General features: G+C 38.9%; 1 protein-coding gene across 1 annotated transcript in view; it reads left to right on the forward strand.

The window, feature by feature from the left end:
• The window catches only part of ush1c (Usher syndrome 1C), a 218,925-nt gene that overhangs the window by 132,090 nt on the left and 61,388 nt on the right, over positions 1–25,447 (forward strand). The gene's annotated exons all lie outside the window — the stretch shown is intronic.

Genomic DNA, 25,447 nt, shown 5'->3' on the forward strand with positions numbered 1-25,447 from the left:
CCACTATTTGGAATTGAACACCTTTTTTAGAAAAAGAACAATGGAATAAAAACATGAAAGCTTATTCATGGTTATGCAATTTTTGAACTTTGAAGGTGATCTTCTAACTAAACAGATTTCCTAATGCACATTTCTAAAGTAAAACATAATAATTAATTAAAGATCGGTGCATACTTGCATCATATTTAGGTTGGTGCTGCAATTATCAAATAGATTATAACAAGATCAATTTTCTCTGACTCCACCTGCCGTAAACAAGGCAGAAATAGCCTAAACCTGGGTTTCATACCCCTTCTGCCTCATGAGCAACAATAATGCAATTACATTTTGAATGGGATCTTTCGCCTGGTATCGAAAACCCTTGCCTGTTTCAGGTTATTGTTGCCTTTTAAAATAGAAACCAGGGGGTATAAGGTAAATAGGATTCAGTTGCCACTTTAAGTCAAATCAGTTGAACATGATACTGTGCATCTGAGTGATGTATTTTGTGGACCCTAATGAAATGCTTCTTTTATTCCAGAGTCCAAAAAATAATCTGAACTGCCACATTGCAAAGATTCCCCTGGCCCATCAATTTGCCTTGATGTTCACTGCTCTGGCTCAGTCTTGAGATCTTAACCCCTGTAGCTGCATTAAGTATACCGGTTTTTCATTGCAAAGCATTCTTCTTAAATCTGCTAATAAGTAGCTAAAAATTAGCATCAACCTCAAGCTCTCCAGAAAATTCTCAGTGGATAAATAAATACTTTACATTTCTCCCACCATTCTCATAAGAATACCGTAGAATTTAGCATATTAGTTGACCTTCATAGGTTTAAAATATCCCTCCAAAAGCAAATTTCAAGACCATAATTTGTCAACCATTGGTATTGGTGTGAGTAGTCACCAATTTGAAATACAAACATTGGTAATGCAAGTTAAATCAAATCAAAATGTTATATTTTATTTCATTAAATAATTCTACAGCAATGGTTTGAATAAAAATTAGAACATTCCTATAATGATCAATTTCATTGTTTTCTTTGTTTTTAACATCCAAAACATAGTTATAATTGAAATTATTCAGAATCACTTTAGTTACAGCATCATCATAAAGATTCCCCTGTGTTTTTGGTTTCGCAGTCAGCCCTCCACAACAAGTCACCTTTCCGGATAACTTGATATTCCATATTCGTTGAAATGATCAGAACATTCAGTTGTGGGGTGTATCAAAATTTATGGGCGTTTTCATCCATGTTGCCATTGTGACATAGAGGGCCCTTTTGTTTTCTGCCTCTGATTCACCTGATGATGAATCGCTAGAAACTCATCATTTTGCCTTCAAGTTCTCTTAGTGTCCCTCAGCAATCTCAGTCTTTTGCCCCAATACTAGATATTTTCATTCCATAAGGTGGCAACACTAAACAGCTGTTGGTCTGGCATCTTTGCAGTACTAATAAAGGGCTCCAGCCCAAAGTGTCGATTTTCCTGCTCCTCGGATGCTGCCTGACCTGCTGTGCTTTTCCAGCACCACTCTAAACTTGACTCTGATCTCCAGCATCTGCAGTCCTCACTTTCACCATCTTTGCAGTACTGAAGAGTTAGACCTGGCCCACTCACATTTCTATATACACATTGTATTTCTAGTGACGATGTAACTTTTTGATGATTTTTGAGGATTTGATAACATGCTTCTCAAGATTGAGCTGAGGGTCACAAGCCACTGGCTGGTTTCTGTTCTCATTGTGTTTTCTGGCTTGATGATCATCTTCAGGCCAGGTTCCTCCTCCTTCCATTCTCATGCTAGTCTTTTTTTCACTCACACTGAAATCTCTTACTGTAGTGTAGTTATTTGACAACTTTACAAATGTTCTGATATTTTGCTTGAAACCAACTTGGTGCTTCATTCTTTTTGGAAGAGGATCCATTTCTGTTTTCTTATTGCTATGTGTGGTCTGCTTTTACTGGGCATGTCTAAAATCCCTGTGCATGTTTTGACGACATAACCCACATTGCTTGCTTGATCCCATATGTTGACTTTCAAGTTGAGTGTAATCTGAAATATATTTCTCAGCTGAAATATTGACACTGAATTCTAATGTGAGTATAGCCCTAAATGTGAATTTATTAGCTCAAAATTTGTGAACTTCAGTGTCTAGAATATGCTTAAACATGTGCATTGCCAACAAAAAAAGGATTGTCTTACAGTTGTGCCCATTTTTTCACTGATCTTGTTGTAGGAATTAATTCAATACACTTACTTTCTTTATCAATTCAACATCAAAAAATAGTTCTGCAACGCTTCATTTCTTGTGACTGCTATACAATTTACATAGTCGCTGATTCCCTCATCACGCACTCCTCCATTCCTTTCAAACTGCAATAACCATCTTCCCATAGGAAATGCTCTCAGTCATGCTGTCACAACTAGCCACTATCACCTCCAACCTCTGTTGATATCAAAAGCTCTTGTATTGACAGTTTTAGTATTTCTAGCCACCTTTCCAAAACTTCCTCTTTTCAGAAAAAGTGGAAATCTGGTCAATGTGAAATCTGCCTTCACATTGTCATAAATAAAAATCTGCAAGAACATAACTATGATATGTTATCCTTTTTTTTAATCACCTCAGCTCTTTTCAACCTTCAGAATAATTAATTACACCATCTTTGTCCACTATTGTTTCAGGATGCAAAGAGTCTGCAGAAGGATTTCACTTTTATTTAAATAATTGGACAAGAAGATAACATGGAACATATGAAATTATCATATATATAATTATATATGATATATACACATTTGAATTTGAAAATAGAGATGGTAGATATGGGTTACTCCTTTGAAAGTTTTGTAAAAGGTCAGAAAGTAATTCTGGGATAGTATCCTAAGTGCATCAGTTTCAAGAAGTCATATGACAGCAGTCATAGAAGATCCAAATAAGTACTTTTGAGTTTATGACAGGCAAAGTAAACAAAGTAAAACCACTACTTTTCGTTTGACTCCAGTTCAGAAGAAAAGAAGACTTTAGGTCAAAAGGGAAAATGTTTCTTCTTAGTAAGAATTTTTCAGTTCAATAGAAATGATTTCTAGTCTATGCAGCTTGTAAGCTTGGAGAGTTTGGTATAGAAATCTTCAAGTTGTTATAACTGAAACAAATTAGGACATCAGAGTTGTGAAAATTTTGTGGCATAAGTCTTAGAAAGGAATCATAAAATTGTTTCTACAGTTCACGAAAAAAAAAGTGGAATGCCTCAGTTAAGTAATTATTTGAAGGCTGAAATAGCAGTGATATTTCTCTAGAATTAGGTCTCTAGAACAGGTGGTGCTGGGAAACAAGTGGAAAGTTAGTTTTGATGTTTGTGTAAACTAATCTCTTCCCATTTGCCAGCATTTGGCCCATATCTCTTTAAACCTTTCCTGTTCATATACCCATCCAAATGCCTTTTAAATGTTGTAATTGTACCAGCCTCCACTACTTCCTCTGGCAGCTCAATCCATACATGCACCACTGCTTGAAAAGGTTGCCACTTAGGTCCCTTTGAAATGTTACCCCCCTCACCATAAACCTATGCCCTCTAATTCTGGACTTCCTCACCCCAGGGAAAAGACCTTGTCTATACACCCTAACCATGCCCCTTCAGAATTTTTTAAACGTCTATAAGTTCACCCCTCAGCCTCCAATGCTTCAGGGAAAACAGCCCCAGCCTACTCAGATCACAGAGTCATGATTGCAGGGTAAAGGGTTAGCTATTTCGGTCTCTGATGATGAAAAATTGTTTTCCTCAAAAGATTAAAACTCTTTGGGACTATCTATCCAAATGTTCTGTGGATGCTCAGTCAATCAGTTTATTCAAACCTGAGGCATATGGACTTTGGGCAGTGGGTGAGTCAAGGGATCTGCGGATAGGAGGAAATGGAGCTGATGTATTTCCGGAATAGTTTATATTGCATAGCTCATGCATGCTTCTGTTTCTTAACAGTTTAATGTTCTTCTTGTCCAGCTTAGTGCAATGATCTTCACTTCACAAAAGATCCTCTTTCCAACCTCAAGCAGTTGACCTCAAATATCTACCATTAGCCCCCTCCTCTTCCTTTTCTCTATGCTATTGTCAATACCATCCAGAGACATTAGGCCAGTTTCAGTATTACCTTTGTGATAGGAAGCTTTATCTATTCAATAAGTCACCTTATCCTTCCACTGCATCTGTACTATCAGACCAGTTATCCGAACTTCAGGATTGAACGAGCTACAATTCCCTTTAGCTAAGTATTGTTTTCATTCCTCAACCTCTGTATTATTCATCACTAACTCTGTATCCCTCCCATACATAATTCACTGTTGCAGGCTGAACCAAATTGTTTGAAGTCCTGCATTTGATTCAGTCTTGAGCTGAGTTTTTGACCCAGCATTCTTTTCATTGCAGACCATAATAAAAGCTGTTGAGGAAAAAGCACTAAATCGTGTTTCTTTGTTGTCACCTTGATTATCCCTGTACTCTCTCTTTGAATGACTCCTACTCTATGTAAACTTAACTCACTCAAACTTATGCTGCCCATATTCTTTGCACCAGTTCCTAGTCACATGTCATTCCTGTTGTCAAAGCTAAATCAGCAATGATCAACCACATCCTCAAATTTAAAATTGTTGCATTTAGGTTATTTACCCTGTTTTCCTTTCATTTGTCATTGGAATGAACCCAAAAAGATTTATAGAAAAGGTTTCATGATTACCTTTTAAAAACTGACTGTTTAAAGTCACACTCATGCTATTCTGATAGAGCCCTCGATATCTGATTGTCGTGTGCGCATTGTATATTGCAAGTAAATAATTCTTAAACTTTTGTGATTTTCAAACTTAGAGATTTGTTGTCAAAAGGAAAACATCTTTAAACGTAGCCATACTAATACTCTGAGCACTCCGAAAGCTAGTGCTTCCAAATAAACCTGTTGGACTATAACCTGGTGTTGTGATTTTTAAGTCTGTACACCCCAGTCCCAACACTGGCATCTCCATAACATAATTTTCTGAGTTTCTGGTTGGACGTGGGATGATACTACATAGCATTGATGCTTGAATGCTTGTGATAAAGCTTGAGAAAGGGTTCAGCTGAGATTCCTGAATTTGTAGGCATTGTTTTTGTTTGATAGAACAATTACTGTGTTGCGGATGTGGGAAAGAGGTACAATAAAATACTGGTTATGTTTCTGGATGATAAATTTGGTGAACCCGGAGCCATTGCAGCTGCCAAACTTAAATTCAAATAAATATAAATCTGCTATCAGTAATGTTGATTATGGAAACTGTCAGAATGTCATAAAAACACATCGAGTTCACTAGTGTATCTTTTGGAAGATTATTTGCTGCCCTTAGCCATTCTGACTTACATGTGACATTGGACTGAATCTTGACTGTTCTCCCTATGGCATAGTAAGGAACTCGGTGCTGTTCAAGAAGATGATTTGCCACCATTTTCTCAGTGGCAATTGGACATGCCTAGTAAATACTGGACTTACCAGCAACTCCCAAAGCATGTGAATAGAGTCATAGAGTCATAGAGATGTACAACATGGAAACAGACCCTTCGGTCCAACCTGTCCACACCGACCAAATATCCCAACCCAATCTAGTCCCATCTGCCAGGACCCCTCCCATATCCCTCCAAACACTTCCTATTCATATACCCATCCAAATGCCTCTTAAATGTTGCAATTGTACCAGCCTCCACCATACCCTCTGGCAGCTCATTCCATACACGTACCACCCTCTGCATGAAAAAGTTGCCCCTTAGGTCTATTTTATTTCTTTCTTCGCTCACCCTAAACCTATGTCCTCTAGTTCTGGACTCCCCAATACCAGGGAAAAGACTTTGTCTATTTATCCTATCCATGACCCTCATAATTTTGTAAACCTCTATAAGGTCCCCCCTCAGCCTCTGACGCTCCAGGGAAAACAGCCCCAGCCTGTTCAGCCTCTCCCTGTAGCTCAAATCCTCCAACCCTGGCAACATCCTTGTAAAGCTTTTCTGAACCCTTTAAAGTTTCACAACATCTTTTCCAATAGGAAGGAGACCAGAATTGCACACAATATTCCACCAGTGGACTTAACAATGTCCTATACAGCCACAACATGGCCTCCCAACTCCTATACTCAATACTCTGACCAATAAAGGAAAGCAAACCAAATGCCTTCTTCACTATTCTATCTACTTCTGACTCCACATTCAAGGAGCTATGAACCTGCACTCCAAGGTCTCTTTGTTCAGCAACACTCCCTAGGACCTTACCATTAAATGTATATGTCCTGCTAAGATTTGCTTTCCCAAAATGCAGCACCTCCCATTTATCTGAATTAACCTCTATCTGCTGCTTCTCAGCCCATTGGCTCATCCGGTCCAGATCCTGTTGTAATCTGAGGTAACCCTCTTTGCTGTCCACTACACCTCCAATTTTGGTGTCATCTGCAAACTTACTAACTGTACCTCTTATGCTCGCATCCAAATCATTTATGTAAATGACAAAAAGTAGAGGACCCAGCACCGATCGTTGTGGCACTCCACTGGTCACAGACCTCCAGTCTGAAAAACAACCCTCTACCACCACCCTCTGTCTTCAACCTTTCAGCCAATTCTCCCTGTATTCCATGACTTGCTAAACAGTCTCCCATGGGGAACCTTGTCGAACGCCTTACTGAAGTCCATATAGGTCACATCTACTACTCTGCCCTTATCAATCCTCATTGTTACTTCTTCAAAAAACTCAATTAAGTTTGTGAGACATGTTTTCCCATGCACAAAGCCATGTTGACTATCCCTAATCAGTCCTTGTCTTTCCAAATACATGTACATCCTGTCCCTCAGGATTCCCTCCAACAACTTGCCCACCACTGAGGTCAGGCTCACCAATCTATAGTTCCCTGGCTTGTCTTTACTGCCCTTCTTAAACAATGGCACCACGTTTGCCAACCTCCAGTCTTCTAGCACCTCACCTGTGACTATCAATGACATAAACATCTCAGAAAGAGGCCCAGAAATTACTTCTCTAGCTTCCCACAGAGATCTCGGGTACACCTGATCAGGTCCTGGGGATTAATCCACGTTTATGCATGTCAAGACATCCAGCACTTCCTCCTCTGTAATCTGGACAATTTGCAAGATGTCCCCATCAATTTCCCTACAGTCTATATTTTCCATATCCTTTTCCACAGTAAATACTGATGCAAAATATTCATTTAGTATCTCCCCCATTTTCTGTGGCTCCACACAAAGGCCACCTTGCTGATCTTTGAGGGACCCTATTCTCTCCCTAGTTACCCTTTTGTTCTTAATATATTTGTAAAAACCCTTTGGATTTTCCTTAATTCTATTTGCCAACGCTATCTTATGTCCCCTTTTTGCCCTCCTGATTTCCCTCTTAAGTATACTCCTACTTCCTTTATACTCTTCTAAGGATTCACTCTATCTATATCTGACATATCCTTCCTTCTTTTTCTTAACCAAACCCTCAATTTCTTTAGTCATCCAGTATTCCCTATACCTACCAGCCTTCCCTTTCACCCTGACAAGAATATACTTTCTCTGGATTCTTGTTATCTCATTTATGAAGGCTTCCCATTTTCCAGCCGTCCCTTTATCTGCGAAATCTGCCTCCAACTCAGCTTTCGAAAGTTCTTGCCTAATACTGTGAAAATTGGCCTTTCTCCAACTTAGAATTTCAACTTTTAGATCTGGTCTATCCTTTTCCATCACTATTTTAAAACGAATAGAATTATGGTCGCTGGCTCCAAAGTGCTCCCCCACTGACACCTCAGTCACCTGCCCTGCCTTACTTCCCAAGAGTAGGTCAAGTTTTGCACCTTCTCTAGTATGTACATCCACATATTGATTCAGAAAATTATCTTGTACGCACTTCAGAAATTCCTCTCCATCTGAACCTTTAACACTATGGCAATCCCAGTTGATGTTTGGAAAGTTAAAATCCTCTACCATAACTACCCTATTATTCTTACAGATAGCTGAGATCTCCTTACAAGTTTGTTTCTCAATTTCCCTCTGACTATAAGGGGGTCTATAATACAATCCCAATAAGGTGATCATCCCTTTCTTGTTTCTCAGTTCTACCCAAATATCATCCCTGGATGTATTTCCAGGAATATCCTCCCTCAGCACAGCTGTAATGCTATCCCTTATCAAAAATGCCACTCCCTCTCCTCTCTTGCCTCCCTTTCTATCCTTCCTGTAGCATTTGTATCCTGGAACATTAAGCTGTCAGCCCTGCCCATCCCTGAGCCATATTTCTGTAATTGCTATGATATCCCAGTCCCATGTTGCTAACCATGCCTTGAGTTCATCTGTCTTTCCTGTTTGGCCCCTTACATTGAAATAAATGCAGTTTAATTTATTAGTCCTATCTTGTCCCTGCCTGCCTTGACTGTTTGACTCACTTCTGTTCTCAACTGTACCAGTCTCAGATTAATCTCTTTCTTCACAATCTCCCTGGGTCCCACACACAGCCCCTCACCCCCCACCTTACTAGTTTAAATCCTCCCAAGCAGTTCTAGCAAATTTCCTTGCCAGCATATTAGTCCCCTTCCAATTTAAGTCCAATCCATCCTTCTTGTACAGGTCACTTCTACCCCAAAAGAGATTCCAATGATCCAAAAATGTGAATCCTTCTCCCATACACCAGCTCCTCAGCCATGCATTCATCTGCTCTATCCTTCTATTCCTGCCCTCACTAGCTCGTAGCACTGGGAGTTATCCAGATATTACTTCCCTTGAGGACCTCCTTTTTAAATTTCTGCCTAATGAATTTAAAATAAAGATTGTGGAGTTGTTTTTTGTCCTGGAGCTGTGTAAATAAATGGGGAAATTCAATTGCAATTTATGAAATGGATAAAGTAAAAACAAAAGTAAACACAAAAGCTTGATGAATCGACAGATTCTTTGTGAAAATGACCATTTTGATTTCTGATCATGCAATTTGAAAAATGAAATTTTCTGGCTGACCTGACAGAACAACAATTTTTATGAGGCTTGTACCATTTTTAAGTGCAAACAAAAGGGCTAACTACCTTACATGACTGATCAAAGTGACTAAGTGTATCAACAGATGAGCAACTAGCTCCACACAATAACCATACACAATCCTCTTCACTCACCTGCCAGCAGTTTCTATTGTATGTAATATAGTCTGGCCTCACTTCACCCTTTTTTTTAAATACTTAACATTCAGATCTTTCAACTTGTACACACTGCTAGCTAATCCACAATGACAAGCACATTCCTCAAATACGTTACACCTCACTCACTAATCCATGTCCTTTTTTTCTATGAAGAGCGGGTGGTACAGTGGTTCAGTGGTTAGCACTGCTGCCTCACAACACCAGGGACCCAGGTTTGATTTTAACCTCCGGTGACTGTGTGGAGTTTGCACATTCTTCCTGTATCTATGTGGGTTTCCTCCTGCTGCTCTGGTTTCCTCCCACTATCCAAAGGTATGCAGGTTTAGTGAGTTGGCCATGCTAAATTGCCCATAGTGTTCAGGAATGTCTAGGCTACGTGCATTAGTCATGGGTAAATGTAGAATAATAGGGTCTGGGTGGGTTACACTTCAGACGGGTCAGTGTGGAATTGTTGGGCTAAATGGTCTGTTTCCACACTGTAGGGATTCTATGATAATAATAGGCAGCCTTAGTGATGATGGGGGGTTGGGGGAACATGTATGACTGATAAGATCAATATAAATGTGAGGGTAATGTCAGCCATTTGAATATTAGACTTGAGTCCTAATTTCTAGAGATCTTTAATGGTAAGTTGAGAGAGGATGTTAGTGCAGTAGGTAGGTGATGTCATGTTAAGATATATTCATTGGTCTTGGCCATTCATGTGAGATCATTAATTTATATCTCACACTGGTGCCAGGTCCTAACTTTGGGAATTGGGACACCGGTTCTGTTTTGAGTTTGTTTAGAGGATCAGCTGCTCCCGCCCACCCCCCAACCACTACTGCAGAAACATTGCATCTCTCTCTTTTTGCCTCTTGTACTTTTATGTGCAGCACTGCATCTGAAAACTTTGCAGATCTCTTTCATCTCTTGTAATGACCATGCTTTATTTAGTGTCCATGCCGACCAGAGAAACTCTTCATTCACTTAAAGGTTTGGTGCTTTAATGCCTGTAGTTTTAATATGATGAGGGCATCTTTATTTCCTAAATGATGTCTACATATTGTGTGCACAGCTCTAATGAGGAAACCTTACAATCAAAAAGGGTTTCCTAACAATCTATGAAGGAAGAACCTGACTGTTCACAGCACACAACTGTTTTGGGATCTTAAATTTTCCAAACATTCTGTTTTATTGTAAAAGACTGTAGCATTAAATGCCTATTTTAATTATGTGTACATGGAATGCCATATGATATTTAACAAAAATTATGAATTCATATTAATTTGGTTTAATTTAGTTGACATCACTTTGAGTTTGAAAAGATGATCCACTATTTGAAACCATAATGTATGTTCAGTAGTGTCATTCTTTTATTAAGATGTTAAATAAAGCGAAGGATGGTAATTTATTCAAGATCTAGTGTCATTAGCATCTTGTGATTTTTTTTTCTCTCTGGTTTCCTAGCCTGCATCTGTCCTCAATCATCAAAGGAAAAATTAATTGGTTGTCTATCTCCTTGCTGACTCATGAAAAATAACTTGTTCCAAATTCTAACAGGACTAGACAGGGTAAACACAGGAAGGGTGTTCCTAGTAAGCAGGGAATCCACAACCAGGGATCACCATCTGAGGATATGAGACGGGCTTTTTTAGAACTGAGATAAGGAGAGAAACAAACGTTGGAGTTTGACTCTATCTGAACATTTTATTTGAACCAGGCTATATTTACATGCATTTAAAGCACCAGGAGGGTCCGATAACTCAACAGACTCCCGTTTAACTTCAACAGGAAAACTTCAGACTGTGATCTTTTCCCACTGCACCTTAGCAGCAGCTGCCCCAAGCTTTCCTTGATGTGTACGGAACCAAACTACATGTGTGGCTATATTTTTGAAATGAAAAAGATTAAGGACTGAGATGAGAATTCTTTTCACTCAGAGTGGTGACCTTGTGGAATTTTCTGCCACAGAAAATGGTCGAGGTCAAAGCATTGAATGTTTTCAAGAAGGAATAAGGTACAGTCCTTACAGCTCAGTAGACCAGCTGTAGATCAGTGGTGTACTGAAATTGATGATCAGCCATAATCATATTGAATGGAAGAGTTGACTCGAAGAGCTGAATAACCTATACTTGTTTCGATATACAAAACTGGTGCTGTGTTTGCCTATTTAAGATATATCACAATTATTATGGACCAGAAAGAGTCCATTCAACCCACCATGCCTGCACTGACTCTCAAAACAGCTCTAACAATGTAAATTAATTGTGTTGAAAGAGATAACTAAAGGACCAAAGGAATTTGCTTGACTAGTAATCATTCAAAGGTTATTTTCATATCTGCTGGAAGGCAAAACTGTTGAGATGTGTTAATAAGGTCAGACAAAAGTTTTGTTTCAAAGCCAGGCCTGGTTCTTTTAATAGCAGCAGTCAGCTGACAGCTTTCAGACAAAATATTCTGCTCCAATCAAGTGGTTTAACATCATAATCCTAAAACCATGTGCAGCATTCTAAGCAGTTGGTGCAGGCTATTCTTACCCACCTCTTCAAAACATTCTGGAAATGTTTCATTTGCTCTAGAGTCAGTCTGTGGAGTTGGTGTTTTACATACTTTTTTAAATTTACCATCTTAAAAATATCATATACAAAATAGAATTCATAATAGATGTACAAATATGCTTAATGGTATTAACTTTGGTTCCTTTTTTTACTGCGTAGCTGACTGATGTGAAGTCAGATAAGATAGGTAATAGTGCTACTTTATAATGAAAAGGCAGGTTGGGCAGTTTATGAAAGGCATGTGTTAAGATTTCTGGATGATTATTTTATATCATTGGGTATCACTGGTAAGCTTTGCATTTATTACTTATCTCCAATACTCTTGAGCATGTAGTGGTGAGCCACCTTCTTGAATACACAGAGTGAGTCAGAGGACATTTAAGAGTCAGGCACATTGTTATGGGACTGGTCTCACAGTTTAGGCCTGAATATGTAAGTAAAATAGATTTTCTGTCCTATAATGTGAAAGTTTGCCAGGAGCCAATTACCTGCTGCATTTCCTACATAGCATGTTAAAATATTTTCTAAAACTGCATTATTTGTAAAAGGCTTCAGGACTGCCTGAGTTCATAAGAGCTGCTGCGTAAATTGAAGTCTTTCTTTTAATACTTTTTTTAATATTTGGACATTATTAAACTTTTATCAGTTGCCAAATTCAGGAATACTTTGGAGCAGTTCAATTGGTTCAGCTTCTTCTTTAACTTTATTTTGCTGACAGTGTTTTTAAAAATTCTGTGGAGGATTCAACAAGGGTTAGTAATAATAGAGAATGTGCACAGTTAATCTTATGGAATCATACAATCCCTACCGTGTGGAAGCAGATAATGATGAAAGAGATGGAGAGAAGGTGACCTGACCTGTATCCTGGGTACAAAGAGAATTAGTAGCCTCCAGGCAAATGTATGTGGAACTCAACATTAGAAGTGTTAAAGGCCTGAATGCAATGCTAAAGAAGTTTACTGACCTCCAATGAATTGTCAATGTGAGGTGTAGTCTTCAAATGCAATTTCCTACCAATTGCACCAGTGACCTTATCCACTGCTTGATTCACTTTACTGCCATCACTAACCAACATTTTCTGATTTGGAGACGCCGATGTTGGACTGGGGTGTACAAAGTTAAAAATCACACAACACCAGGTTATAGTCCAACAGGTTTAATTGGAAGCACACTAGCTTTCGGAGCGACGCTACCACCTGATGAAGGAGCATCGCTCCGAAAGCTAGTGTGCTTCCAATTAAACCTGTCAGACTATAACCTGGTGTTGTGTGATGTTCAACATTTTCTCTAATGACTTGACATTTATATGCTTTACTTCACCCTCACTTAGACTGTTACAAACCATATATTCACATCATTCAATTTTACATACAGTGGCAGCTGTTCAACCATGACGGCTGCTTTATCCAGACATATTGCATACAACTCACTGTTACACTTCTGTCTTTCTTGAGGAAGACACTGAATAATTGAAGATAGCAAGAAATTAAAGAGAGGTATGCCTATATGGTTTAACACCCCACCCCACCCCCATCCTAAAGGAATCTGCTGGTCATCATTCGAATTGACATTGCTGAGAGTATTTCTCTCCATTCTCCTCCTCGCTATTGCATCAGTTATCTTTCTTGTGTATAGCCGATGCTCATTCTCCCAGCATGGTCAATGACCAAATTAAACCTTCTTAGTCAGTCATGTCTGGGAGCAACTAGTTTGTGCTCAAACCTACAAGTTATCCAAGAAAATACTTCAATACCAGTAAGCCTATACTTTTTTACATTAAATAAGTAAGAAAAATCATCCAAAATGCCCAGAATTGGAGCAAAAGTCAGAAATACTAAAAAAAACATTCATTTCTATTGTGCTTTTAACAATCACTTCACAAAACACCTGACAGTTCATGAAGTGTAATCACTGTTCTAAAGTAGGACATATGGCTGCAAATATGGTCTCAGTGTGCTCACATAAAGTAAAGCTAAAGTTGTCATTGTCCTACCGGATCATAGGGCTGCTCTTGTTAGAGAGAGATAACTGGTGCTGGTTTAACCCAATGGTCACCACACCTTAAATGAGGGGAGATGTTGAGAAAGAGAGTCCTTCATAGCTACCTCAGCAAGTGCCAGAACTGAACCCACACTGTTGACATTACTCTGTATCACAAACCAGCCAGCCATCCAACTGAGCTAACCAATAAATATAATCCAACAACTTGCATCCAAAGTGGTAGCACTGGGACATGCTGTAGTCCATAATCTGACAGCTCTGCAGGATGCTGGCAGTCAGTAAGTGTGTTCCCACTAATCCTTTTATAGCAGTAGCAGCTGACATACTGCTCATCTGAACATTCACAGCTCCAGAGGCTGCGTGCTGAGCAAACAAACACTGCTGAATTCATTTCTCCTGCACTGAGTATTTGTTTTGCAGGCAGTGTCGTGTAATTCTGATGTGACAATACCAGAACTTTGTAATAATGAAACTAACTCATGACATATTTACTTGAGGCAGTCCCCATTATTAATTTGATAGAGAAATTTACAATCAAAAGAATGCTGATAGAGTTGGAGAATATATTGTTATTCTAATGCAGAATTTCAAATTTGCATTTCCATTCTCCATACCAATGAATGTGAAATCACTAATTACAGGTACAAATTAATCTTCCAATGTTATAATTCATTAGCCATTATGTTTTTTGAACAAACTGAGATTTCTGTCAACTATATTGCTCGGAATTGTTGGTTTTGTTTCTGGAAGGTCACCAAATGACATAGAGTATTGAAAGACAGTTGAACAGTGACTCGTAGCCCATGAAACTATTGAGTTAAATAAGCAAACAGAATCAGCTGCTTATGTTATTAGAAGTGTATGAGACAGCATGAATTCTCTACTTTCTGATTCACAAACACTGACAGTGAGGAATGAACATTCTAGTCAGTAGGTAGAATTTTACCCCTTAATTTGAAGATGTATTGTAGCCAAACAAATGAAATAATTACTCTGGTGAACTTGACCTTGTGGTCATTGTGCATCTATTCCTCTAATGTAAATGTGCTTAAGGAAGGAGTTATATCCAGGAGCTGTATAAATATTATTACATTAAAATAAATCAATAAAAGCCTAGGCAATAGAAAGATGTAAACTAAGTACAATTTATTCCCTGCGATAACCCAAAAATCAAAAGGCTGCAGGATAAATACACTTCATTTCCTGGGCTTATCCAACTACTTTAGTGTTGCTTTAAATATGTGAATGATGCAGTCTAATCTCCCTCAGAGCAGCAGTCCCGTAATGTGGTCAGATGATTAAAATGTCTCTCTTGTGATGAGTCAGTTGCTGGTTTCTGTGGAAGGATGAACTCAATGAGGGAATGGTTTTCCTCAGCTTCCTGTTATGTTTCAAAATCAGAAATGCAAAAAAGCCTCACTAACCATGAAGAGTTTCCAAGTTTGCAACAGAAATTGGAAAAATAATCACTATTTTCTGACCAATAGAACAGATGATCAATATGATTAATTTAACATTGAAATTAATGATCAGTTTTAAGTAAATTTCATAGTGCTATTATTTACTTTTTCACATAATTGTATTACCTGTAAAAGCTTATGAAATGACTTTTCCCTCTGCTATTGTCAATCATGTAGGTAATATTGGTTTAATCATCTTCAGTTGTTAGTTAGATAATGTGCCTGCTTTCAACACCCACAAAAGACATGCATTAAGATTCAATAATGTATTCTTGAGTGCTGATGCAGAGATTAAAAATCCAGTGTCCAGCACATATTTCGTAATGAGACTCCATGAAAGATTTCTTTATTAATTTGTCTTCACAAAAATTCACACAATCGTACACCCACTTAAGAAATGTTGTAAACAATGAAACATATTTGTTATTATTAGCTGCTTTCAGTGGAAATAATCACTTAGCTTGTACATGGCCCAGCAGTACTGCTGCTAAATTTCATGGCATGAGGTTAGGTTCCCAAATTATTTTGGCAATATGTTTTGTTAGCTGAATTTATTTTTATTATTGAAGCTAACATAAATTTAGAACACAATTTCCTGAAGTGAGGTCAGCGCCAATTGCCTTTCAAACTCATCTAATCTCTGCAAGGCATTTGAAGGCCTATAACTCAGTCCTGGTAATATTGTGCTATTTTTGTGTTATTTGTCAGTTGAATAAGAGGGATGAACTGCTAGGTTGAAAACAAGTTTGTTGGTGATTCACCCACATCCATCCTTCTCCATGAACTTAAAGCCCTTAAAATAGACTGGAATCCAGAGTGTAACTGCTGAAGAATGTGGCTCTCCATCAGGTGCCCCCACCAGCCCATTCTCCCAAGCAAGAATGATAGAGACTTGAACCCCTCAGCCTTATTTGAATGTCTTGACACCCTGCTAACTGAAAGTGACAAGAAATACGCCAATATCAATGAAGTGTCCTGAGATGACAATCTCTGAGTGCCTTTATTTTGCTCTTCCACCCTGTGGGCACACAATGAACTTGAGGGGATAGGGCACCTGGTGGGAGGTCAAGGTCCCCCAGCAAGCCCTCATCTCATGAACAAATTCATCATTAACTCAAGCAATAGAATGAGGGTACTCATATGTATAACAATACTGACTGTTGTACTAAGTTTGGCTCTTTAGAGTGATTGCCACTAATTCCATGGAGGCAGCCATGCTCTCACATGCTATGACAAAAACCATGCTATCAGAACTTGAACAGCTTCCTCTGCCCTTTGCTCCATCTGCACTGAATCTCTGACATCTCTGCCTGATGTTCCCATACATGCACATGCATCTCCATCAATGGCTGAGTCCAGAGGTCCATCATTTGTACTGGACTCAGCAGGGGGCCTGTTCTTCTGGTGATCTTCTGAGTGTCAGGAACTTAGTGCATTTCCTCCTCCTCTTCTAGTTGCAGACTAGAGTTAGTGCCGTAGTGTAACCCAAGTCTAGTCTTGATAGATTTCCTGTGGTGAATGTCTCTGTGCTGAGGCAGAGGAAGACCTTTGAATCTTGTGAGTCAGAGACTCCACCCTTATCTGAGGTTTCTTTAATACATCAGTACTTGATCTGCAGCTGGGAGAAGTGGATTGGAGGCTTTTTAATGAGATGGCTGTAGAGATCCAATTTTCCCTTCAATGCAGGTACATGCTTTTGTACCCCTGCAAAGTTAACTGACCTGCACCTTGAATGGAATCAGCAGCCTTGTGTCAGATAACCCCCACCAACCTTCATTCCTGGGTGACCATGTTCCCACTTACTTTGCATGTTTTCCTCCTGCAGAAGTAGAGAAGCATCAAGAGACGTTAGCATAACTACCTCAACACTATACTAGCTTTGATAGATATAGATGGTCATGTCAATCTGCAGAGCTGTTCTTATCTATATGCAATATGAATAAGAAAATGTAGTATGAAGGAAGCTCAGTATTAAAGGCCGAAGAATGAAAGGTGTTTCAGCATCATCAAAGAGTTGATGACAACTAGTAAGGCATTATGTGATGTATGTGCATGAGATACCTGTTCATCTTGAAGCTTATTTTGTGCTGTGTCTTCTAGTTTTTGGTGAAAAGCTATCAGATGTGTCCATTCACCTCGTTATGAGGAAAGGTCAGTGAGCTGCTAGTGTTACAGCTTTTTTATGTTTTAAATATGAACCCTCTCAGACCGATTGGAGCTAGAAACACTGTGTACAAATTGTGCTACACTGATAGCTGTGGAGAACCATTGATTGCACATGAGGCAGAATTTCCTGCCTAACCATCCATAAAATGATTCAATCTAACAAATGCCTAATTTGATGACTCATGCTGTGGAGGGCACAAACCCACAGCAATGTAGGACATCCTGTATGAGCATGGCATCACAGTTCAGTCCAGGCTCAGGACCTCATCTTTGGGAGGCATACAATCTGTTCAACAAAGGCCCTGGATGAAGTGTGGGCACCCTTATACTACTGCTGTATCACAGTCCAAGGATTTCTTAAGGCTCATGATCTCGGTTTGCAAGGGATTGTCTCCCAATAACCATCCTTGTATGGGCAAAGGGCCATGAAATAGGCTGGCAACTGTGAATACTCCAATATGTGATAGCTCCTTGGATATTTTGTGCAAACCTCTGAAATTTGATGTTACTGTGACAAATCAGTTGAGTGTTAATGGAGTGGAATGCTTTTCTGTTTGTGAACATTGTTGATTGTTGATATGATGTATGCTATGTAAGCTATGTCGATTGAATCCTGCACCAATGATGGCTGAGAATCTGAATGCCTTAGATGTTTGACTCGTCATATTAATGAAGGAAGAAAGAAATGAAAAGGTGAGCTCTGGCAAACATTGCACCAGTGACATCCCATGTGTTAAGCCAAACCACTCAAAACATTCTTAAGCAGGCAGCCCTAGACCTAACTTTGCAATGTGTTTCGGTAAGTGTACAGTGAAAATTACCCAGGGTAAGATAGCTAGGTTGACTACTAGATTTTAGAACAGACAAAAAAATTTGTTCACAAAATCACACAAAGAACATAATAAAGAACCCCTACAGAACTCAACCTATCCAGCTAGACTTAATTATGCTGCTCCAAATGCATACAAACGTCCCAATAAGCAAACTCCCTTGAAAACCCAGTATAAATGGAACACATGCTTAGAGGTTGAAGTTGGAGGATAGAAAAGAGAGAGAGTTTCCACACAGCTCACTGTTGAACTTCCTAGTTCAAAACTGAATTAAAACTGCTAAGCTCAGCTCAGTTAAAGAACCAACTGCTCCCCTTTCATATAGAGATCACTTCTAAAGCCTGACCACTTTGGCCTGAAGTCTCATCTGTTTACATATAACAAAAGGCCTCTCAAAATCCTTTTCATCTCTGTACCAAACCAGATTGATCGGAGCCTGGCCTGGTTTCTTGCCTCTCTGAAAAAAATCAAGGACAGAATCTCCCTGAGCCAAGGAAGGGCTTTTAGAAAAAAAGGGACTAGCTTTGTGATACATGATTCACTTAAGAGTCAACATTTGGGATACAAAAGGCCAGTTCCCAGTTGTAAGCATGCCCATGGACTTGATGCCTTGAAAGCCTTCACTCATCTTTGTGCATATGTATTCACTTGTAAGGTATTAAATTTATTGACATTTTTTCCCCACTGCCACAAGTTGTATTGGAATTACGTAGAGGTTTAGTAGATTAAAGGAAAAGACTGCACAGCAGTTTAGTTATTGCTTTGCTCAATGCAGGCAAGGACATGTTTGGCACTGGCATGGTGGATGTGAAGAGGACTCTTATTGCATTGAACAGATGACTTACACAATTTTAGAAATCTTCCAATTTCCAGAATGAAGAGCATGGCTAATAGTGCTGTGTGAGTTTGTCAATAATTCTCTCAACATTTGAGAACCATATTATTACAACGTGCTGTTTTACCATCTTGCTGATGGAAATGTGATGTAGTTGTTTATTCTGAGTAATGCATCATGCATTTGCTATTGTGTAGTGAATGACTGACTGACTGATCTGCCCCAATATCAATTGAACCCGAGATAGTAAGAGTTCAGGGCATTGGTGTCTTTGGTCCCTGGGTATTTGGGAATCATGATTGTCAAAGTTTGAAAATGGAAGCACAGCCTCCTCCACAACACAATGGACATGTTTCTCCCCACAGATGTGAAAAGGTATTTTAATTCCAGTGCCAGCAGTATAACAGGCATGGGAGTACTACTTGCCTCACAAGAGTTGAAATCAAGAGAAATCCTGATACCATTGAACTAAACCCAGCATTCTACCTGATGTGGTCTATGAGGGATGCCTAGACAGGAAGAAAAGGCAGTGGTATAGTAAGCCTCAGAGGCCAAAGACAATATTATAGATATCTTCTTCTAGATATCTTGAGCTCCACCAAGAAGACCATGGAGTTGTAATTTGTTCTCAAAATACTCCTTATGATAAATTCTCCCTCATAGCCTTCAGTGTTCCACAGTGCAATGGCACTGCAATGCACAATTGCTATGTCTAAGTATCCTAGCACTTACACTACAATGTTGTATGCTTTGTATACCTGTTCACTATGGGATTGCACAATGAATGAAACTGAACATGAGTTAACCATCAACCATTTCTCAGACTTAACTGGTATAGCATTCCTTTCATAAAGCCTTTCCTTTTTGAAATATGTGAATGCATCATGCATCCTAAAAAAAGTGAATGTGCATGGTGATGTTTTGGGCATCACATTATCCAAATCCTCCTCTACACCTTACCTTTTGCTAAGTGGCCTTTTTCTCACTGAGGTTCTCTGGCTGCACTGGTGCCTGTGCAAGACAAGGGAGGGAATTAGTGGTGAAGATGGTGAATTGGTTCTTATCCAAGAAGAACAAAGCACAATGTTACTTACTGAGTTGTTGACCCATTACTGTCCCCCGACACCACAGGAACTGACCCATTCTTCCCCGGATAGTTGTACAATATATTCCTCAAAGGAGATGAGAAACCTAACGTCCAACAAACACTTGTTGGTCTTCTCCACTCGGCTGGTTGTGGGACAGCTTTACAGTGAGATAAAGAGAAGGCTTTAGCATGTTGAGAATGAGTGCAGGAGCAGTTTGTGAGCGTGCATTGCAATGCAAAGTGGTAAAACGTCACCAGGGAGTGACAAAGAAGCACAGAGGCTGCAAAATGCTAGCAGTTATGAGCAGACAAGATGTGTGTGCCCGCAATGCTCAGGGTTGTAGTCCATCAGCCTTGGTGAGATGCGTGTGAAGTGGCAGAGTTTGCCAGAGCGAGTGGTGGCCCTGTGATTGTAAAAAGCAGAGAGAAAAGATAGTCCCACTTAACCCTGTAGAGCCTTGGAAATCTGTATCCTTTCTGCATTGCTTGCTGCCCCATTTCTCAGTGGAAATAGCACTTACCTGTGTTGCAATGTCTACCAAGGCTGGTTGGGGCTGATGGGATGACTTCCTTATCAGGTCAGCCAGGAAGAAAATAGATCTTTTCTTGGTTACTCCATCCAGCAGTGCCTACGGTAAACCTGGGAGCATGTTTGGCTGCCTTAGGTTTCATTGGTTTGGATTCGTAGGAGTAATCACCACATGATGGGCATTTCTTAGCTTGCAACATCTGAAGAGGCAGAGAGTTAGCCATTAAGTATGATGCCTGAACCTTCAGGCCTGACAGGTCTCCTCCATGACAAGATCCTCCAGCCAAGTTGACATGTGATTCACCAAGTAAATCTCTCAACATCACACTTGCATTGATAATAAGCTGAGAAGCTTATGATCAGTGACATAACCTGGACTGGGTATTGACAGATAGCATGCCAACCAAATGCATGGCACCATTCTTTAAAATTCAAATAGGAAAATTCCACCCATTGTATTTAGTTTTGAGTGTGTTTGTTACAGAAAGATATCAAGACCATAAAGAGGTGAAATAATATCTGCTCAGATATTTCCAGAGGTAATTTTAAATGAAAAATAAACTGTCCAGGTTTGTCCAACCTTTCCTCAGAAAACTATTTGTCCATTCTAGGCATTAGTCTTATAAACTTTCCAAAACATTGATAAGCTTCCTTAAATAAGCAGACCAATGTTGAGCATATTACTTCTGATATAATTTCCCTAATATCCTGTACAACTGTGGCATGACTTCCTACTTTTGTATTGAATTTCATTTGCAGTAAATGGTAACATTCTGTTGGCTTTCCTAATTATTTGCAAACTTTTTGTGATCCATGCGCTAGGACCCAGATCCCTCTGCATGTCAGAGATTTGCAGTTGAACAACCATTTAGATAATATACTTCTTATCCTTCCTGGAAAATAGCAACTTCACACTTTTCCAATTATATTCCATTTGCCAGATCTTTGCCCATGTATTTAACCTATCTATATTGCTTTGTAATTTCATTGTTCTCATTTCAACTTTTTTTAACCTATCCTTGTGTCATCAGCAAAATTAGCAACAATATCTTTGATCCCTTCTTCAAAAATATTACTTCTATTTGTATAGTAAAGACTGACATAAAATAGTAGATTTTTAACTTTGGGTCATTTTTGCTTTAGTGCATGGTACATTTTCCAAATTAAGAAAGGATTCACCTGAAATAGACGAAAGTATGAAAAATGGTTGGAAATTGTGCAGATATAACAGAAGTTAGGCGTTCCACACCATTCTTCAATCTTTTATACAATGGTGCATTTCAGGTTGTTCAGCACATCCACTATATAGTAGAGAGCTTAAACAGTCAGTAAAAAGATTCATTTATTATTTTTTCATTCATTTTGGACTATATTTTCTTTAGCTTTTCCTTTCCTGTTATTTTGATTAACGGGAGCTATTGTTTTCATTATTTAAATATTTCAATCCAGTATTATTTCTAGAATCAGTGGATTTCATGGAAATTAATTAAAATGGAGCAAAATAATAATGCGAATGTTGTGATTATGTTGCTGCATTAGTAACTGTAGTCCTAGGATTAATAATTCAGAGACTAATTCAAGTTTACTTAATAATATAAAATCCTTGAATAAAAGTGCTAATTGGAGTGATGGTTCACTCAACTGTCCATTAATTTGGAACGAATAAATATTGGTCAGTAAAGATACAGGTTAATCTGCTATATTGCATGTTTCATTAATGCGAATTTGCTATAGCACGATTGATGAATTGGGGGACACTATTTCCTAAACACAAGCTTTTAAAGCTTGCATTGGTTGTAATGCAGTTCAAGCCCCATTCGTTTAAATGGTGCTGCTATTATGCAATTTTCTTATAACATGAGATTGCATGAGAACGGCACTACCGTGTTATAGCGGAACCTCTGCATATGACATTATTTTTATAATATAAGTCCTCTTTTTTGCTAAAATTAATTTGCAGGCATTTGTATATTTAATTGCTATTGTCTTGTTTTGTATTGATTCACATAATGCTTCATATATTAAATTCATTTTGTGCTATGTGTTACAACCTCTCTAGAGACTTCTGTAATAGCTGGAAGGACGCATAAAAAAATTTCACATTTTATGATACAGCAAAAGTCTAAAAGCACTATTGACTAAACATTATATTCCTAATCTACTTCTACATCCTTGGCAAGATGAGCATCCCCTTCTTGATTAATTTCTGGTCAAGAAAATCTGTGGGTGATCTTCTAAATCTCCCACCAATTCAGGCTGTTAAGTGGTCAATTAACAATACTTAAGACTGTCAACCTGTCTTCTTTGCAATTAGCTGCCTTCCTGGCTGTCAACAAAGATGGTTAGTTTTTCAACAGGGCAACTGTCTGCTAGCTAAAGGTGGTGGCCTCCAATGATGCCATTTAGGAGCAATTGGAGGCATGCGTAGGATGCAAGAGGGTGGCTCCTGAAAGCTGGACCCCTTCTCACAAACACCCCCCCTCCCTCACTTTGTCCTGACAAAGACCCCCTCCACCTGACAAGATAAAAATGACTTTTCTTCTATAGACTCTGGAATGGTCCCTGTTGATTGGAAGGTAGGAAATGTTATCCCAGCATTAAAGAAAAGAGCAAGAGAGAAAGCAGGGAACTGTAGATCTGCCAGCCTTACATCAGTAATAGGGAAAATGTTGGAATCTGTGACAAAGGGTAGCATAAATAAACATTTTATTTTTTTCTTCTTGTGTTTTATTTTCCTTTTCTCCCTCAACACCTTCCCCAGTACCCATGTCATGTGTGTGCAGATGTAGGACACAGTAAAGAGCAACAAGTGTATAAATCTTTACTTATATTCCACCATCAGGAAAAAAGGAAACTCAAAAGTGACCAGTGACAAGCAGTGTCTTTCTTGACAAAGGGCTATGCTGCGTGATCAAAGAAGTGAAGGGGAGGGCAGGAATTAATTCAAAATAGAGTTGGATGGGGAAACAAAACACTTCACCCTCTGTGGAAAACTGAAGAAAACCCATGCAAAACCTGAGGAGAATGTGCAAATATCACACGAAAAGCTACCTAAGGGCAGAATTGAACCCAGGTCCCTGATACTGAGAGGCAGCAGTGCTAACCACTGAGCCATCATGTTGCCCTTTTTTTTCACAAAAACAAGTCAAACCACAACCTTTATTATATATTGCAAGTCAATACATTTACACATTACAGATAGCTAATTTTTTTTTAAATCATAAGTAGCTGACAAGAGTTTGCAATGTTGCCCATTTTATATGGTCATGAACTAATTAGGCCTCGTCAGCATAATTTGCAAGGGATAAATTATGTTTGACAAATTTGTTAGAGTTTTTTTTGAAGAAACTACTTAAAAGTTTAAAAAGTGTGAATGAATGCACTAAATGTAGATTTTCAGAGGTCTTTGTCCACCACAGGAGACTGGTTAGTGAGATTAAAGCATATAGGATAGAAGTTACTGTAATGGCATGGCTTAATGATTCACTAACAGACAGAAAACTGAGGGTAATGATAATTGGGTCATTCTCACATTGACAGACAGTGACTAGTGGATAAGTATTTGGGCCCAACTTTGCACTATATGTATGAATGATTTGAAGGTGGGGAGCAAGTTTAATATTTCCAAATTTGCAAATGATAAAGTTAAGTAGGAATGTGTATTTTGAAAAAATGTAAAATGGCTTCAGGAGGGACTTGGCCAGGCTTGGAGTGGGCAAGACTATGCCGATGGAACATATTATGGAAAAGTTTGAGGTTATCCACCTGTATATGAAACAAATATTTCTTACATGGCAAGAGGTTACCAACAGTTAACATACAGTTGCAGCACGTTATTATGAAAGCTAATGGAATGCTGGCCTTTATTGCCAGAGGATTTTGAGTACAGAAGTAATTAAGTCTATTGTATAGGAGCTTGGTTGGCCAGCACCTGGAGTAATGTGTGCAGTTTTGGAATCCCTACTTTGGGAAAGGTGATATCGCCATTGAGGGAGAGCAATGAGTATTCACCAGACTTGTTTCTGGGATGGTGGGACAGTCCTATGAATAGAAATTGGACAAATTGAGCCTGTATTCTCAGAAATTTTAAAGAATGAGGAGTGATCTCATTGAAACCCACAAAATAGTGAAAGGGTTAGACATAGTAAATGCACTTAAAATCTCACTCCTATCTTGTGATGTCCTTACTTAGAGAATCTAGATCTAGGGGACATAAGTTAAAAATAAAGGGGATGCAACTTAGATACTAAATGAGAATTGTTTTCATTTAGAGTTTTGTGAAACTTTTGAATTCTCTATGATGGAGAGCTGTGGAGGCTCAGTCTTTGAATATGTTTAGCGTAGAGTTTGAGTGATTTCTAATTACCAGGAGCATTCAGGATTATAGGGATGGGGTAAATAAAAGGTACTGAAGTGTTCAATCTGTCATGATTGTATTGAATGGTGGGCCAGGCTGAATGGGCTGGTTCGCCTACTTCTATTCCAATGTTCCTATGTTGTTGCTGGTGTATCCCCTAGTGAGTAGGCCTCAACCAGCAATCTTTAGCCCTCTGAAGCTGTCAACCTCTGGCTGGCAGTTTCTAAAGAGCTGGGCAGCCAGTGGTTGAGGCCTGCAATTGGCCACAAAACTCACCCGCGCTCACTTGTCAGCTCTTAAGGAGCTGAGAGGTGTGTAATCCCCTGAATTATCTGTGTGGTGGGGGAGGTGTGTTGGACTCTACATTATCACGTGTGGTAAACGAAAATCAGAAAATTGAGCCCACAGTCTCAAAGAATCTGATAAATCGCATCATTGTTTCACACGCAAATATGACAATAAGCTAAGGGGAAAATATCCCATC

The sequence above is a fragment of the Hemiscyllium ocellatum genome, chromosome 18 (genome assembly GCF_020745735.1).
Source record: "Hemiscyllium ocellatum isolate sHemOce1 chromosome 18, sHemOce1.pat.X.cur, whole genome shotgun sequence".
Classification (NCBI taxonomy): domain Eukaryota; kingdom Metazoa; phylum Chordata; class Chondrichthyes; order Orectolobiformes; family Hemiscylliidae; genus Hemiscyllium; species Hemiscyllium ocellatum.